Source organism: Puma concolor, chromosome C1 (assembly GCF_028749965.1).
Source record: "Puma concolor isolate L17-30 chromosome C1, mPumCon1.1.hap2, whole genome shotgun sequence".
Lineage (NCBI taxonomy): Eukaryota > Metazoa > Chordata > Mammalia > Carnivora > Felidae > Puma > Puma concolor.
Genome location: NC_141674.1, coordinates 130,412,066 through 130,429,045, shown reverse-complemented (window position 1 = coordinate 130,429,045; position 16,980 = coordinate 130,412,066). Strand labels below are relative to the sequence as shown.

The following is a 16,980-nucleotide window of genomic DNA, read 5'->3' as shown; positions in this document are numbered from 1 at the left end:
TGGTTAGATTTATTCCTAGGTATTTTATGGGTTTTGGTGCAATTGTAAATGGGATCGATTCCTTGATTTCTCTTTCTGTTGCTTCATTGTTGGTGAATAGGAATGCAACTGATTTCTGTGCATTGATTTTATATCCTGCAACTTTGCTGAATTCATGGAGAAATGTCTGTTTATGACTTCTACCCAGTTTTTAATTGGATTTTCTTTTTTGTTGTTGAGTTATATAAGTTCTTTATATATTTTGGATACTACCCCTTTATTAGATATGTCATTTGCAAATATCTTCTCCCATTCATAGGTTGCCATTTAGTTTTGTTGATTGTTTCATTCACTGTGCAGAAACTTTTTTATATCAATGTAATCCTAATAGTTTATTTTTCCTTTTGTTTCCCTTGCCTTAGGAGACATATCTAGAAAGATGTTGTTATTGCCAACATCAGAAAAATTACTGCCTGTGCTTTCTTCTAGGATTTTTATGATTTCTCACACTTAGGTTCTTAATCCATTTTGTGTTTATTTTTGTGTATGGGGTAAGAAAGTGGTCCAGTTTCATTCTTTTGCATATAGATGTCTAGTTTTCTCAATACCATTTGTTGAAAAGAGTATCTTTTGTCCATTGAATATTCTTGCCTCTTTTGTCAAAGATTAATTGGCCAAGTAGTTGTGGGTTTATTTCTGGCTTTGTATTCTGTTCCACTGACCTATTTTTGTGCCAATACCATACTATTTTGATTACTACAGCTTTGTAATATAACTTGAAATCTGGAATTGTAATACCTCTAGTTTTGTTTTTCTTTTCGAGATTGCTTTGGCTTTTTGGGGTCTTTTGTGATTGCGTGCACATTTTAGGATTGTTTTTTCTAGTTCTTTTAAAAATGCTGTTGGTATTTTGATAGGGATTGCATGAAATGTGTAGAGTGCTTTGAGTAGTATAGAAATTTTTAATAATGTTTGTTCTTCCAGTCCCATTAGCATGGAATGTCTTTCCATTTCTTTATGTAGTCTTCAATTTCTTTCATCGATGTTTTATGGTTTTCAGAGTACAGGTCTTTTACCTCTTTAGTTGAGTTTATTCCTAGGTATTTTATTATTTTTGGTACAATTGTAAATAAGATTGTTTTCTTATTTTCTCTTTCTGCTGCTTCATTATTAGTGTATAGAAATGCAATAGATTTCTGTACGTTGATTTTGTATCTGTGACCTTACTGAATTTATTTATCAGTTCTAGTATTTTTTTTGGTGGAGCGTTTATGGTTTTCCATATATAGTATCATTATCATCTGCAAATAGTGAGAGTTTTACTTCTTCCTTACAAATCTGGATGCCTTTTATATCTTTCTCTTGTCTGATTACTGTAGCTAAGATTTCCAGTACTATGTTGAATAAAAGTAGTGAGAGTGGAATACTTGTCTTGTTCCTGACCTTAGGAACAAGGTCCTGTTTTTCACCATTGAGTATAATTTTAGTTATGGGATTTTCATATACAACCTTTATTATGTTGAGGTATGTTCCCTCTAAAACTATTTTGTTGACATTTTTTTATATCATGAATGGATGTTGTACTTTGTCAAATGCTTTTTCTGCATTTATTGAAATGATCATATGGTTTTTATCTTTTCTCTTATTGGCGTGATGTATCACATTGATTGATTTGTGAATACTGAACAATAAAAGGGTCAATTTTTGTGTGCATCATATATCAATAAAAATAAATCTTGACAAATAGTCCTTTCTACATTAGTGTCCCACATCCAGGTACCAAATTAAGTTCCCATTTCTTATCTCATTGAATGGCACCATTCTCCACAGAGATACTCTAAATCCTAAAATCTGGGAATCATTGTTTACATTTTTCTTCTATCTCTGAATTCAATCAAAGAGATTTTTTAATTTGACCTTCTTAAATCTTTTGTATCTCTTCTCTCCATTGATGTTATCCCATTTCAGCCCCACATCCTTTAGTTCCTTCTTAACATTTATCATAATTCATTCACTCAGCAAATAGTCATGAAATGCCTATTATTTGACAGGCTCTGTTGTAGGTACATGTCATGCATAAGGGAATAAAATGTACAAATATCAGCTCTTGAGGAACCCATATTCCAGCTGGCAGAGAGCAATATAAACATAAAGTCTAATAAATAAGTACATTATTATATGATAAAAGTTAGCAAGTGCTACAGAATAAAACAAATTAAGGGTTGGTCAAGAGTGCTGGTGGGTAAGGGATTGCTATTTAAAATTAGGGAGCTCAAGGAAGGTCTTAGAAAAAATGTTTCATTTGGGCAAAGACTTAAATGAAGTGAAGGTGTATCTAGAGGAATACATGGAGATATCTAGAGGAAAAAGATTCTCAGAAGAATAAACAGCCAATACAAAAATATTAAGAGGAAATACATCTGGAGAATTTGAGGATTGACTAGGTAGGAGGCAAGAATGGCTGAAGCACAGTGATTAAAGGAGAGAAAGTAGGTGAGACAAGAGAGGTGATGGAGAGGCAAGTTAAGTAGTACCTTTCAGTATTTGAGGTACCTTGGCTGTTACTCAAGGTTTTGAGCAAAGCATGGTTTAATTTTTTTTAAAGTTTATTTATTGTTTTTTTTTTTTGAGAGAGAGAGACAGAGTATGAGCAGGGGAGGGGAAGAGAGAGGGAGACACAAAATCTGAGGCAGGCTCCAGGCTCTGAGCTGTCAGCACAGAGCGCTATATGGGGCTGGAACTCATGGACCGTGAGATCAGGACCACGAGATCATGACCTGAGCCAAAGTCAGATGCTTTAACCAACTGAGCCACCCAGGCACCTTAAGCAAAGCATAGTATAGGTTGTAAGAGAATAGTTCTAGTGCTGAATACAGATTTTCTGACGGTAAGAGCAAAAGCAGAGAGACATGTTAGGAGTCATATTTCAAATCTTCTTTTGAAATAGAAGATAATGGTAGCAGTGGAGGTGGCTGGAAGTAATAGGATTCTAGCCATATGATGACAGTAGAGCTATAGGATTTCCTTTAGATTGCATATGGTGTGTGTAAGACAGAGAGAAGCCAGGTGGTCCCCAAGAGTTTTAGTCTGAGCTACTAGACAAATGGAGATACTATTGCCTGAGATGGGGAAGGCTGCTGATGAAATTAGGCCTTGTGGGGTAAGACTAGGAGCTCAACTTCAGACATGTTAAGTTTGCAATGTCTACTAGATGTCCTAGTGGAGGTCTTGAGAAGGTAGTTACATATATGAGCCTGCAATGTGGAAGAATAAGCTGAAGTTTACATATATTAGTGAGGCATCAGCATGTAGATGATATGAGTACATAGACAGAAGACAAGAGGATCAAGGGCAGTACCTCCAGGCACTCTAATATAAAGGATTAGTGAGAAGCGGTGGAATAGACCAAAAAACAGTGACTAGTGAGGTAGAGAGAAAACCAAGAAAAATGTGTGCTCTGGGAGCAAGATCAAGAAAGCATATATATATGAAATGGAGTTATGCAACTGTATCATTATTGATAGATCACTTAAGATGAGCAGTGAGAATTGACCATCAGATTTTAGCAAACCAATTTCTGTATGGTGGTGGGGCTTAAAGCTCAGCTGAAGTATGTTTACAGAAAGAAACTAAGAGGAGAGGAATTGGGACAGTGCATACTGACATCTCTTCTGAGATTTGCTACAGCCAGGAACCTAGAAACACGGCAGTAGTTGGAGAAAGTGGGTCAAGAGGCGACTTTGGAGGCAGGAAGAGTATGAGCATATTTGTATGCTGAAGGCAATGATCCATGGGTGAAGAAAAATGTCTTGGGAGAGTGAGGTTGAGAACTTCTTTGAGTATCTGAGAGCGAATGGGATCTAGAAATGGAAGGGATTGGCGTAATGTGGGAGTACAGCGAGTTCATCCCTGGAGCCAGGTGTGCAGACAGTGAGGGTAGGTAAGTGCTGAGAGTCTCCAGAAGTTCTCTTTTTTAAATGCTTCTATTTTCTCAGTGAAGTTGGAAGCAAGGTCAGCATCTAAGTAGGAGGAAGTGGGGTGGGTGGTATGAGGGAAGAGAAATATGAAATAGTATTTAGGGGAGAGGAAGGATGAGTGGACATGAAGCAGGATTACTAGACAGCACAAAGAGCCCATTTGAGGTTCCTGGTCATGAATATCAAATGAGATCTGCCATTGAAACTCTCTCTCACTAGCCCGTTTGCTCCACGTTTGCCTTGTTCACAGACAGAACAACAGACAGTCCCCATCACATAAGCAGCCACCCACCCTACTCACCCTGCCTGTAGTCTCACTTCCCTCTAATTCATTCTCCACACAGCCGTCTGAGAGATTACTCTAAAACAACATCATTCTTCTGCCTATAATTTCACACACATGGCTTCCCATAGACCTTAGAGTAAAGCCCAAACTTTTTACTGAAATATAGAAGCTCTTCAGAGTCTGGTCTCTGGATAGATTTCAACCTCACCTATTGTGTTTACCCTCAGATCCCCCAACACTAGGGCCAGCCACAAGAGCTACTTAAAAGTTCCCTGAATGTACACTGCTATCTTTTTTGGACTATAGACCTCTCCTGATTCACTCCTCCTAATGTTCCAGGGACTTAGCTCAGAAATCACCTCCTTCACGGCACATTTGCTGAGAGCCTCCTAACACCACTTCCTCCCATTCTGTGTTAGATGCCCCTTTAGTGACCTCTATCACAGAAGTTCCCTTTGTGTATTATAACTGTCTCTTTTCTTTATTCCCCCAAATATTGTATGTAAATTCTAGAACAGCATCATGGTATTTATCTGTATCCTGACCTACTACTACCATGGTGTCTGGCATAGAACAGGTGCTCAAAAATGTCTGTGGAATGAAGAAAGGAAAAATTAAAGTCAATAATAGTTTACTGTCTACCCAGGCAGGGACCAGTGAATGTTAACACATAATATATAGCAGGATGCTTCAAGACAGCCATTCTTGATCTTTTTGGATAATTTTTTTAATTGTTTGACTCTTCCCTACTCCTAAAGATACTTTATGGCATATCTTTGATTTTTACAACTAAAACAGTTGTGATTTATTTAGAATTTGAAATAAAGAGAAGCCATCATTAGGACATACTCTTTTAACAGTTCAGATCCTGGAATTAGGTGGCTTTGAGCCATGCTCATTATCTTACGTACAATTAGCTAAGGGGGAAGAGGCACACACTCTGGAGCCCATTAGACCCAAGTTGGATCTCCACCCCTCCTCTTTACCTCATTGAGTCTCAGTTTCCTCATTTGCAATAAGCTTACCTAGACCATTGTTGTAACTTGGCATTTTGCAGTTGAACAATGAATGCTAGTTAGCTATTATAATTGTGACCTAGGACTCTCCTTGTCTAGGCAGCTTCTCAAAATGATGAGTGGCTGTAGAACTGAACAAAACCAACTGTTGCATTTGACGAACTACCTCTTCCCCTCCTCTCTGAAACCCGCTTCCCTTTCCCCCTTTATGTCATACTGTCTGTGTCCTCACTTTCTCTAGCTATTCTACCTAAATTAGTTTTCACTATGCTCCCACTCCCTCTAGCTCACTGGTCCCTGCCCCCCAATCCAGCTCCTCCCTTGTCATCACAACTCTCCAGTACTTTCATGGTGTTGATCACCATTTGCAATTCTAAAATATGTCCCAGAATTGTCTTGTTCAGTGCTATAGTTCCTGTACCTCACCCAGAGTCCAGAACATAGCTATTAGGCAATCAATAAATATCTGATGAATGGATAAATTGTACTCTGTTTTAATCATATTGGCCAACCAGTTTGTATAGGCTTGTGGGGAGTTGTTTAATTTCAGTGAGATTACTGGAAACTGTGTTTCTGCCCTCCTAATGTGAGGAAGGCATATTGGTCATCAAACAGGATGGCTCAGGTGCTAGCGATCATGGTCTCAGAGACTTCCCTTCTGCTCCCCTACCCCCAAGGGCTTCACCAAAGAATATTGACAATTATGTAAAAGAAAGTTCTATTCTTTTTTTTTTTTTTAATTTTTTTTTTCAACGTTTATTTTATTTTTGGGACAGAGAGAGACATAGCATGAACGGGGGAGGGGCAGAGAGAGAGGGAGACACAGAATCGGAAACAGGCTCCAGGCTCTGAGCTATCAGCCCAGAGCCCGACGCCGGGCTCGAACTCACGGACCACGAGATCGTGACCTGGCTGAAGTCGGACGCTTAACCGACTGCGCCACCCAGGCGCCCCGAAAGTTCTATTCTTGTAGAACAATTTGTAAGCCTGGATCATCTTCAAAAGTTCTTAGCATGCATGAACAGAGAGCATCTAGAAAGATAGGTAGTTTCTCAAACGAAGCTTCTGTCAAAGAAAGGAATATAATGAATATAAAATCTATTGGTCATGCCTTAAGATGAGAATCACAACTCAGCTACCCGCATTTTGCCAGATGCTGAGGGAGCATGCCAGAATGCGTTAAAACACTGATCATGCCCTGCAGTCGCTTCCAAGCTGGCTGGAGAAGTCGAGACTGACATCCTTGAAATCTAGAGAGAATACAAGTCGACATAAATTATGGGCTAAACTGTGTTTTACAGAGGAGTACTAAAGTTACTGTAACTTTAGTGCAGAATGTCCAAGGAGAAGGAAGATCACTGAGGGCTGAAGGCTTCTAAAGCTGGGGCTTGAAGAAAGAGTATAAAGAATAGGGGAGGCGTGGCCAGCAGAAGGGGGTCTGACAGAAAAGTAACGCCCCCTGCTGGTGCTAAGCTTGCCGTTCACATAAGGAATCAGCAATGGCCAGCACTGGACCCTGGCTGTGCGCAGTGAGTGCAGTCCCGGAACCTAGAGGGCCTGCGGTCTGGCAAACTGCATAACACTGTGGAGGGCCCACCTGCAAACACTGTGGCTTCCTGTCCACTTCTCTGCGGACTCCTGCCTTCTCTGGAACAAAGCAAAAGCAAAACACCACCACCACAATAACAGCAACAAAAGGAAACAAAAAATTCTCTACCCACAGGATTGGCAGCAGGTGGCGATTCCACGCTCCTGCCAAAGGAACCATAAGGACAAACGTTTATGAAAATGCGTCTGGCTAAACAGTTGTTATTTCTCATAAAGGACAAACAATTACAAACAAATGACAGCAGGACACGCAGCATGCCTGTGTGTGTGTATGGTGTGTTCATTCATGGTGTGTGTGTGTGGGTATGAGTGAGTGTGTATGTGTATGGTGTATGTTCATGTTGTATGTGTGGTATGTGGCGTGTACGTGTGTACGTTCATGCATTGTGTGGTGTATATGCTTGTGTGTGGGGCGGGGGGTGCATGTTTCCCTCCCTCCCCTAGCATGTGCTTGGCCATCCTTGATTCTTGGCTCCCTGAAGGAGGTTTGGGGCGCAGTCCTTTTCTCGCTTTTCCACTTCAGGCACACGTGGCAGTGGCATCCCCTTTATATAACCAGTGCCCACCTGCGGGGACCCTCCCTCCCACTGGTTTCCTCCCCGGTGGGGGAGGGGAGCTACGCTCCCCCGGGAAGGTAGGAAAGCAGAGGAAGTGACTTTGATGGATCACATTGTACTGGAGGCCCAGCGCTAGCAGATTAGAGAGGCTGTGACTGTGGTGCGCGGGCCTCCATCCGGGGTTTGTTCTGATGAGATAATTTTTCTCATTAACCTTGATAACTCCCTGCTGATATATGGATCTGTCTGCACTCACATAGGACTTTCTTTCTTTTTTCCTTTCTGTTTCTTTCTTTCTTTCTTTCTTTCTTTCTTTCTTTCTTTCTTTCTTTCTTTCTTTCTTTCTTTCTTTCTTTCTCTCTCTCTCTCTCTCTCTTTCTTTCTTTCTTTCTTTCTTTCTTTCTTTCTTTCTTTCTTTCTTCCTTTCTCCTTCTTTTTCTTTATCCGTCTGCACTTTCCAGGGGGAGAATGCAGAGCCTGGTGGCGGCCTACAGCTGCTGGCCCAGCTGTTGACTAGCTGGGTTGCCAGCTTTCTGGTGACCCGGGCCCACCTGGAGGGGGGGAATGCAACAGTCCCTGTCAGTACCCTGAATTTTCTTAGCCATAAAACTCTCAACAAATATGGACCCTATGTTGGAGAGAGTGAGAGATTCAGAGATTTAAGCATCCCACAGGGCGGGAGGTGTGGCGCCTCTGTTCCAACACCAGCTCGCATTTCCTGGCCTTTAGCCTGCAGCCAAACCCAGCCAGCTGCTCAGGCTCTTTACAGTCGCCCTCTCAGTTCCCATGCTCTAGCCTCTGCCCCAGTTGTCCCGGCGCTGTGAGGCCGTAGGTCACATTCATAGTCATTACTTGAGGTGTCTTTCCCAGAACACTTCCTCTTCTCCCCAGTTAACATGAATTTCCATATCATGGACATCCTTCTCTTACAGGATTTATTAAGTCTCTTCCCTTGGTAGGCTGTGAGCTCTTTGAGGCTATCTTTTTCATCTTTGTGTCCTCAGTATTAATAGAGTGTCTGGCAAATAGTAAGCACTTGATAAATGTTTGTTGACTTTTGATATGAATGAGATAAGACATGAAATTAGGGAGTACTTTAAATGCCTGACGGAATTTGAGACCTAATGTTGTATCCTCGTATCTGCTCCTCTCGACACTATTTTCCCAGAGTTTCTCACAGAGAGACCAGGGCAAGTTGATATACTGAGGCTCTAGTCTGCTATCATGCAAACATATGGCCCAAGAATTTAATATATTAACAAGTGAAATACTTTTATGAAAACCCAATGCAAGATAACTGTGTTGTCTATGAGGTAAGTAGAGCAATTATTTTAAACATAATTCACAATACAGCACAGTAAGTATGGTCCAGATATGGGACTCAAGTGGAGTGATCATCTTTCACATAAAACTTAGAGACTATATGAAAGTTCTAAATTCAAGCTCCTTTATTAATAAGATGCCCAGGCAGAAGTTTCTTGACCTCTTGTCCCCAGTGGGATCCTTCCACCTACATACATATCACAAACACCTTCTCCCCTTAGCCATGCAGAAACCATTCAATAGGCTTTGCTTACCAACTGATGCTCAATTTTGGAAAGATGCCATGTGTTTTAATTATCCTCATGATTCATTAGTGAGGCTGACAGAGATGTTATGTTGGGTCATAGGGCAGGGGAAGTGGAATTTAAAGAACTCTCCAGGCACTCTCCTCTCTGCAGAATGTTAGAGGTGTTAGCTGGCAGCTGCTGTAGAGTGGGCACCAGTGTTGATGTTTGAGGAAAGACTAAGACTAGAGGGAAAGGGATGGGATCCTCCCTTTCAGCAATGGTGGTTCTCAAACTTGATGACCTGGATGATGCTGACACTTCTGGTCCTGAGAAAAATGCCAGGTTACCTCAAAGTTCTTGGAATTGGGAGAGAAACCAGTGAGTATTATTTGAATTACAGAGAATTTAAAGCTGTAAAGGATCTTATAAACCATCTGGTCTACACCCTCATTTTATAGACAAAGAAACAACAGGGATCCAGTGAAGACAAGTGACATCATTTAAAATTTTTTTTTAACGTTTATTCATTTTTGATAGAGACAGAGTGTGAGTGGGGGAGGGGCAGAGAGAGAGAGACACAGAATCTGAAGCAGGCTCCAGGCTCCGAGCTGTCAGCACAGAGCTGACGCAGGGCTTGAACTCATGAACTGTGAGATCATGACCTGAGCCAAAGTCGGACATTGAACCGACTGAGCCACCCAGGCGCCCCAAGTGACATCATTTTAAACATAAGTGACTCAATATTATACCAAGAGAGATACATTTTTGGTCATGAGGCCAACTGAGGCTACTCAAGTGGTTGTTTAAGCTACTAAAGACATTGTAAAGATTACAGCAATATACACAATAGGATTAATAAGGGAGTATTTATTCTTTATCTAAAGATTCTGGTTCCTGAATTTGATGTGAGGAAAACTGTCCAAGTTGTGCTCCATAAAATGATCTCTTCCTACTATGTGCCAGGCATTCTGTGAGGTCCTGGGGATGGAGCTCACAGTCTAGTAGAGGAGACACATTTTTGATGGTGTTAGAGTTGGCCAAAGACAAGTTTTCAAAAAAGGTTGGCCTCCAGCTTTTTATGAGCAGCACATCAGACCTGTATGTTGTGGATGAGTGGAAGAAGCTATAATGGTTGCAAAAAAGTGGAGTTCCCTTTAAATGTGTCCCAGCCTTTTGCAAGTGTAGCAATACCTCTGGAGTCAATGAAAATTATTATGCTGTTGGCTCATCCTTTGATGAAGCCTGGCAAATTCCAGGCAGAGCTGATGGTTCTCATTTTTGCTTTCATCACATGGCTTTCAACCTCTCTCAGCCGTATTTTCTTGTCTAGCGAAGGAGGTGAGGATTTAATAAAATGAGATAATGAGAGTATTGTGCCTCACAGAGGGCTTAGTATGTGGAAGACACACAAATATTGTAACTTATGCCAAAGTGAGAGAAAGAGTGTTTAGGTTAATTTCAGATAATACTTTAATTTTGTTTATGCTTTACCTCCACTTAATGAAATGGATAACATTATTATCTCCTTTTACTAATAAAAAACAAAGGTTCAGAAACATGGAGAAACCTGCTTAAAGTCACACAGTTAGTAGGTGTGAATCATGAATTCAAACCCAAGGCTGTCTAAAACTAAATTTATTTTCTTAATGATGCATGCTTGATAACACCTTAGCCTGTGGGAAAGAAAAATATCTGAAAAGATTTGTTTGCTACCTGATCCAAGGAATGAGTTGACCTACAATACTTTTCTTTTGATACTGCAGTATATTATCACTTTGGCTTTCTTAACATTATTTCATAAGGGTGAGAGTTAAAAACTGGATCTGTGGCCAATTGCTACATTCCTCACCTCCCCCTTTTACCCAATGCTTAGTCTGCTTCATTCATTTATATTACCCGTGTCTTCCGTTTGGCATCTGAACTTATGGCCCTTGAATATCCATTTTATATTTCTTCTAGTAAAGTGCCCTGATATATCTACCCAAAGTCGATACAGGTAAGTTCATAGTAGATTTATTTAAACCAAAAAACAAAGCAAAACCAAAACATGGAAACAACCGATATGTCCATTAAAAAGTGAATGTAGGGGCGCCTGGGTGGCACAGTCGGTTAAGCGTCCGACTTCAGCCGGGTCACGATCTCGCGGTCCGTGAGTTCGAGCCCCGCGTCAGGCTCTGGGCTGATGGCTCGGAGCCTGGAGCCTGTTTCCGATTCTGTGTCTCCCTCTCTCTCTGCCCCTCCCCCGTTCATGCTCTGTCTCTCTGTGTCCCAAAAATAAATAAACGTTGAAAAAAAAATTAAAAAAAAAAAATGAATGTATAAAAAAGGAATCCACAAAAAGGAATGTAGTAGCACTAAAACAAAAGGAATTACCAATACACATAGGAACATGGATCAATCCTGAAAACATGAGTGAAAGAAGTCAGACACAAAGAACACACTATGTAATTCAATTGGTATGATATTCTAGAACTATAGTTTTATAACCAAACTAATTTATAGTGACAGAGAGCAGATCAGTGGTTGCTTGGAGTTAGGAGGTGGAATGGGGAGGGGTATTGACCTTAAGAGATACAGGGAGCTTTTGGGGGGTGATGAAAGTGTTTTGTATCTTGATTGTGGTGCTGGTGGTTACACGTATCAAAAGGCATTAGACTGTATACTTAAAATAGACACATCGAATTACATGTCCATATATCTCAATTAATTTTTAAAAAAATTTTCATAATGTTTATTTATTTTTGAGACAGAGAGAGACAGCATGAATGGGGAGGGTCAGAGATAGAGGGAGACACAGAATCTGAAGCAGGCTCCAGGCTCCGAGCTGTCAGCACAGAACCCAACGTGGGGATCGACCTCATGGACTGTGATATAGCAACCTGAGCCAAAGTCAGACGCTCAACCGACTGAGCCACCCAGGCGCCCCTCAGTTAATTTTTTTTTTAATCAGCTCTTGCTTTGGCCAATAAAAGCATAAGCAACAGCACAAGGCTTTTTATAAAGGAAAGTACCAGATAACAAAATAAGGCCAAACTATGCCCACTTGGCAAACGTGCTGAGGGCTTGATGGTAGCGAGGTTCCTTGTGTCTCTGAAAATATCTGCTAAGCATGTTGCCTGATAAATTCCAGTCCTAGTACTCTAGATTTGTTTCACAGAGACAGTAAAAGAAAGAAACATAAGAAATATAAAGAGCTCACACCATGGTGGAAAGCATATTTAAGAAAATGACCTTTCAAAAAGACTGGAGGGGGTGCCTGGGTGGCTCAGTCGGTTAATCCTGGACTCTTGATTTCAGCGCAGCTCATGAGCTCATTGTTGGAGAGTTCAAGCCCACATCAGGCTTCTCAAGAACAGTGTGGGGATCTCTCTCTCCCTCTCTCTGTGTCCCTCACCTATGTGTGCATGTGCACACACATGCTCGCTCTCTCGCTCTGTCTCCAGATCAATAAATAAACTTAAAAAAAAAAAAAGACTGTAGCATGCTATGATTCTGAGAATTTTACCAGGAGCTTCAGCCTACAGTGGCAAAGGCCTGGGTGCAGAAGTGATATAAAGAGTGAAAGGATTGATTCTGCCAAGGCAGCTGGCATGAATAGATGGAAAGTAACAGTACTCCTCCCTTGAAATGAAGAAAAGGAATTCCTAGTGTTTGTAAATGAAGAAGAGAGCGTTAAGGAATCTAGTTCTCCAAACAAACGAGACAATATATGGCCCAAACACCACAAGAACCACAATCAAACATTGGAAAACATTCCACATGGAAGCTTGTGTTTGTGATATTTGATCTGGAACTTGACATTGTGTCAAGATGCAAATAATGGAAGAAACTTAAATATTAGCTGACGGAAATGCAGGTAGTTTACATGTAAAACCACGAGTTCACCCAAAATGCTTTATTTTATTGGTAATTCCCACAAATCCCCCACTGTGGTACACAGAATGGGAGCTAAGTAAATCTAGAAGGAAGAGAGGGAAAGAGAGATGGAAGGAAGGAGCATATTTTAAGTTTTGGTTGACTCCATATATCTAAGGACAAAAAAATGTATTTGATGAAGAAGTTCAATAAATAAAAGACATTAACTTTTTTTTAAAGTTTATTTATTTATTTTGAGTGGGAGCAAGTAGAGAGAGAGAGGGAGAGAGAGAATCCCAAGCAGGCTCCATGCTGTCAGTGTAGAGCCCGATGCAGGGCTTGATCTCATGAACGGAACCATGAGATCATGATCTGAGCTGTAATCAAGAGTCTGATGCTTAACTGAGCCACCCAGGCACCCCAAAGACATTAACTTTTTAAAATTTTATGTCACACCTTCCCACCTGTCCTTGTGCAATAATTTATTAATAAACGAGTTAAAATATATTTTTAGAGTGATTTTAGAAGTCTATAACTAGGCATACATATATAAAGTCTATAAAAAGGCATACATTGGGATGGTTCCTTAGAATGGATTTTTATCTCTGTATTTCTCCCTCAGAAAACTCTGGCCGAGGAAGGAGAAAACATGCTTGGACTACTCAGTGGATGTCATGCCCTCACCTAGGCATCCGACTTAAGGAATCAGAAATGGGCCATGATTATTGAGTAGCCATGGCAGTTCAGCTGATGGATGATCAATGGACTTCAACTCAGATGCACGGTTTGACTGACAGAAGAAAATTCTCATTCAGGCTAATGGGCGACTTGAATCGGACTCGTGGTGTTAGAAAGTGAGAAAAGGGTAAGCCTCCTCAGATGAGAAAAAAACAATCTCTTTGGTGTGTCCATCCTTTTAGCCCGACTCCCTTTGATAGTCAGCAATATAAAAGTTTGCATTTTCAAATGATCTTTCTCAGTTTGGATTTTTATCAACATTCTTTGTATCTTTTCTCAGAAAGAGGCTAGAGATTGCCTTCTTTCCTCCAGGAGAGAGTAACTGAGCATTGTAAAGGTTTTCTGCCAAAAGCATGGAGCCTCAGATAAGTAATCTCATCCTTCACCCATGATAAATAAGCTATTAAAAATCAAGGGAAAAAGGTAACAGTTGGAATGTCTGAAATGCACAGACAATGTTGTGGAAACCTCATTTGTAAGACCACAAGTCTTCTCCATTGTTTAACCACAATGCTGGAGTCTTCTCTATTTTTATTTTTGTTTGGGGATTTTTCTCTTCCCCAGGCTGAAGTGCTTTGTGCATGAGACAGAAAAGCTGCCAGGACTAGTCCATCTGGCTGGCCAAATGGATTGCACTCACTGGAGCATTGCCAGATGTATATCAGTAGAAAGTTTAATTTCTGGGCAGTCTAAGCCCTCAGTTCCTTTCTCAGCTTAATGGAAACCTTGTTTCCATTTTACAGAAACTCCTGCAGTTGGCCTGAGTGTTGTCACCCAGTCTTGCCTCCTATAATTTTGGTTCCAGTCTCCATAGAGATCACCCTGGTCAAAAGTCCATCCTCTCGTCTTTATCAAGTCCAAAGCAGTGAAATGAGTTTGACAAAAAGGTTTATGCCAAGTGAAAAATCACTGTGTTACATTTGATTACATTTGTCTGACCTTGAACAATCTTAGGAGCCAGAGTAGTCATTTTAGTTAAGTAATTTAGTTTAAATTGCTTAATTAAGAAATAAAATTTCATGGAATTCCCTAGATTAATTTGCACTTATACGTAAGAGCATCAACATTTATAATCAATTTAAAGAGGAAATAGGCCTAGAGTATTTTATAGTTTGCAGTGAAACCTAATTGGATTCATTTGAGCTGAAATAGGAAATATAGAGAGATCTGATATATTTTTAATTTCCCACATCTTAAGGACAAATAATGGGCATTTAATCTTTGTGAGGCACTGAGTTTTAGAGTTGAAGTTGAAGAAGTTGTGGATTTCAAAGATAAACCGGCTGATTCTCCTGTGTTCTTACCTTTTGGGAAAGGCATTCAGCAGAGCGGGATTGTAACAGGAACTCACAGCCCAGGTTGACCTACACCTGTGAGTAGGTGACAGTCACAGAGGAGGGTGTTTTGGCCCAGCATAGCCCTGCACCTGTCAGGCCTCTGTACATGTTCTCTACCCGCACTGGTCACTCCCCTCTTTCTCTCGAAAAATATTTGAAATGAGAGTGTCAGATGTGAGTGTTTTAAGATTCTGTCTGAGGTATAGGGAAGGGATTTGAGGGGAAAAGGACAGATCGTTATTAAACTCATGTGTCTATCCAAATCACAGATCCTGAAATTCTGAATGGAGACAGCAGTAGTAGAAATGGAGAAGAGGAGATCATTCTGGAGTTAATATAAAAAGGACTCAAGACCTCCAAGTTTGTCTCGGGCTGTGCTGGTTAAGGCCTGTAGTACTATCCTTTTATTCTCTGGCATGTCCCAGTTTGGCAGACAGATGTATATGGTTACCCTAGTGGAAGAAGGAATGATAATCACATTGAGAATTCTAAGGAAGAGATGTGTTGGAAATGGAGATTTCAGACTTACTATATTTGAGATGACTGTATTTATTCATCCATTTTCTTCAAACCTTTGTTCAAGTCTCCCTTTCTCAGTGAGGTTCCCTTAACCATCTAATTTAGTCCTTCAGTCCTCCCCCTTAACCCATTCCTGATCCCCCTTATCTTGCCCTACTTTTTCTTTAGTCTTAGCATTTAACAACTTCCATGTGTATAATCATCTTGATTATCATGTTCACCATTGCCTACCTGCTATGATGGGAGCTCCTTGAGGATAAGGATCTTGATCTGTTCATGGATGTATTCCAAGTACCTAAAAGAGTGTGTGCTATTTAGTAGGCAAATCAATGACTATTTTTGAATGAAAGAATTAATAAGTGTATTGAAAGAACTCAAAAAATATGTATTGAAAGCCAACTATTTTTTGAGCCCTTGTGTTTGTCCGAGTCAGAGATGTTCAGTAGATTCCAGGATGCTCAATAGAAAGTGAATACACATGGCTCTGAGACTCGAGAGGTTGTTTGGGCTAGAATTATAAAAGCGTGTATCAGTAATAAGCAGACTGTGTTTGTACTATGGCATGATTAATACCCCTCAGTGAAATCATTTTAAGAGGAGGGCTCAGGATTTAGCCTAGAGATTAACAACATTGAATGGAAACAGTGGAAATAGCCAATGAAAAAGCACAATCAAGAAAGGGTAATGTTGGGGTGCCTGGGTGGCTCAGTCGGTTAAGCGTCGACTTCAGCTCAGGTCATGATCTCACGGTCTGTGAGTTCGAGCCCCCACGTCAGGCTCTGTGCTGACAGCTCAGAACCTGGAGCCTGCTTCAGATTCTGTGTCTCCTCTCTCTGCTCCTCCCCCCGGTTCACACTCTGTCTCTCTCTTTCAAAATAAAATGAAGACATAAAAAAAATTTAAGAAGAAAGGGTAGTGTCATGGAAAGTTGAGGCGGACTAAAAAGAATTTTTATAAGGAGAGAGTTGTAAAAAGTATTAAATAAACCACATTATTCAAGTAAAGCTAGAATTGGCATTGAATTTATTAGGAACATAGTTTCAATGCAATGAAATGAATTGTATTCATATTTGGAAGCTCTTACCCCTAATGTGACTATATTTGGAGACAGCGTCTTTAAAGAGGTAGTTAAGGTTAAATAGCTTCATAAGGAGGAGTTGCAAAACAAATAGGACTGATGCCCTTGTGAAAAGAGAAAGATACCAGGATTGCACCTGCATGGAGGAAAGGCCATGTGAGGACACAGAGAGAAGGCAAGGCAGCTGTCTGCAAGCCGGGAGAGAGAGACCTCAGGAGAAACCAATCCTGCCCACACCTGGAACTTGGATTTCCAGTCTCCAGCATTGTGAGAAATGCATTTATGTTGTTTGAGACACCCAGTCTGTGTGATATTTGCTTATGGAAGGCTTACCAGGCTAATACAATGGGCATTATTGATATTTGAATAATTACATTTCCAGAGGTAGTAAAAGCTGACATCATAGAGCAGTAGGGTAGGGAGAAAAATGGGGGTGAGTATATTCCCCTTTATATAGAACTGTGGCTATGTGGCAGAGAG

The 16,980-nt window shown here is 40.5% G+C and overlaps 1 long non-coding RNA gene across 1 annotated transcript in view; it reads left to right on the top strand.

Moving 5' to 3' along the window:
• The window catches only part of LOC147578442 (uncharacterized), a 317,690-nt gene extending 303,527 nt beyond the window's left edge, over window positions 1-14,163 (top strand). Inside the window, exon 3 of the long non-coding RNA XR_015255194.1 lies at window positions 13,451-14,163. This is a non-coding gene — a long non-coding RNA (uncharacterized LOC147578442). The remainder of the gene's footprint in view (window positions 1-13,450) is intronic.
• The last annotated feature ends 2,817 nt before the right edge of the window (window positions 14,164-16,980 follow it).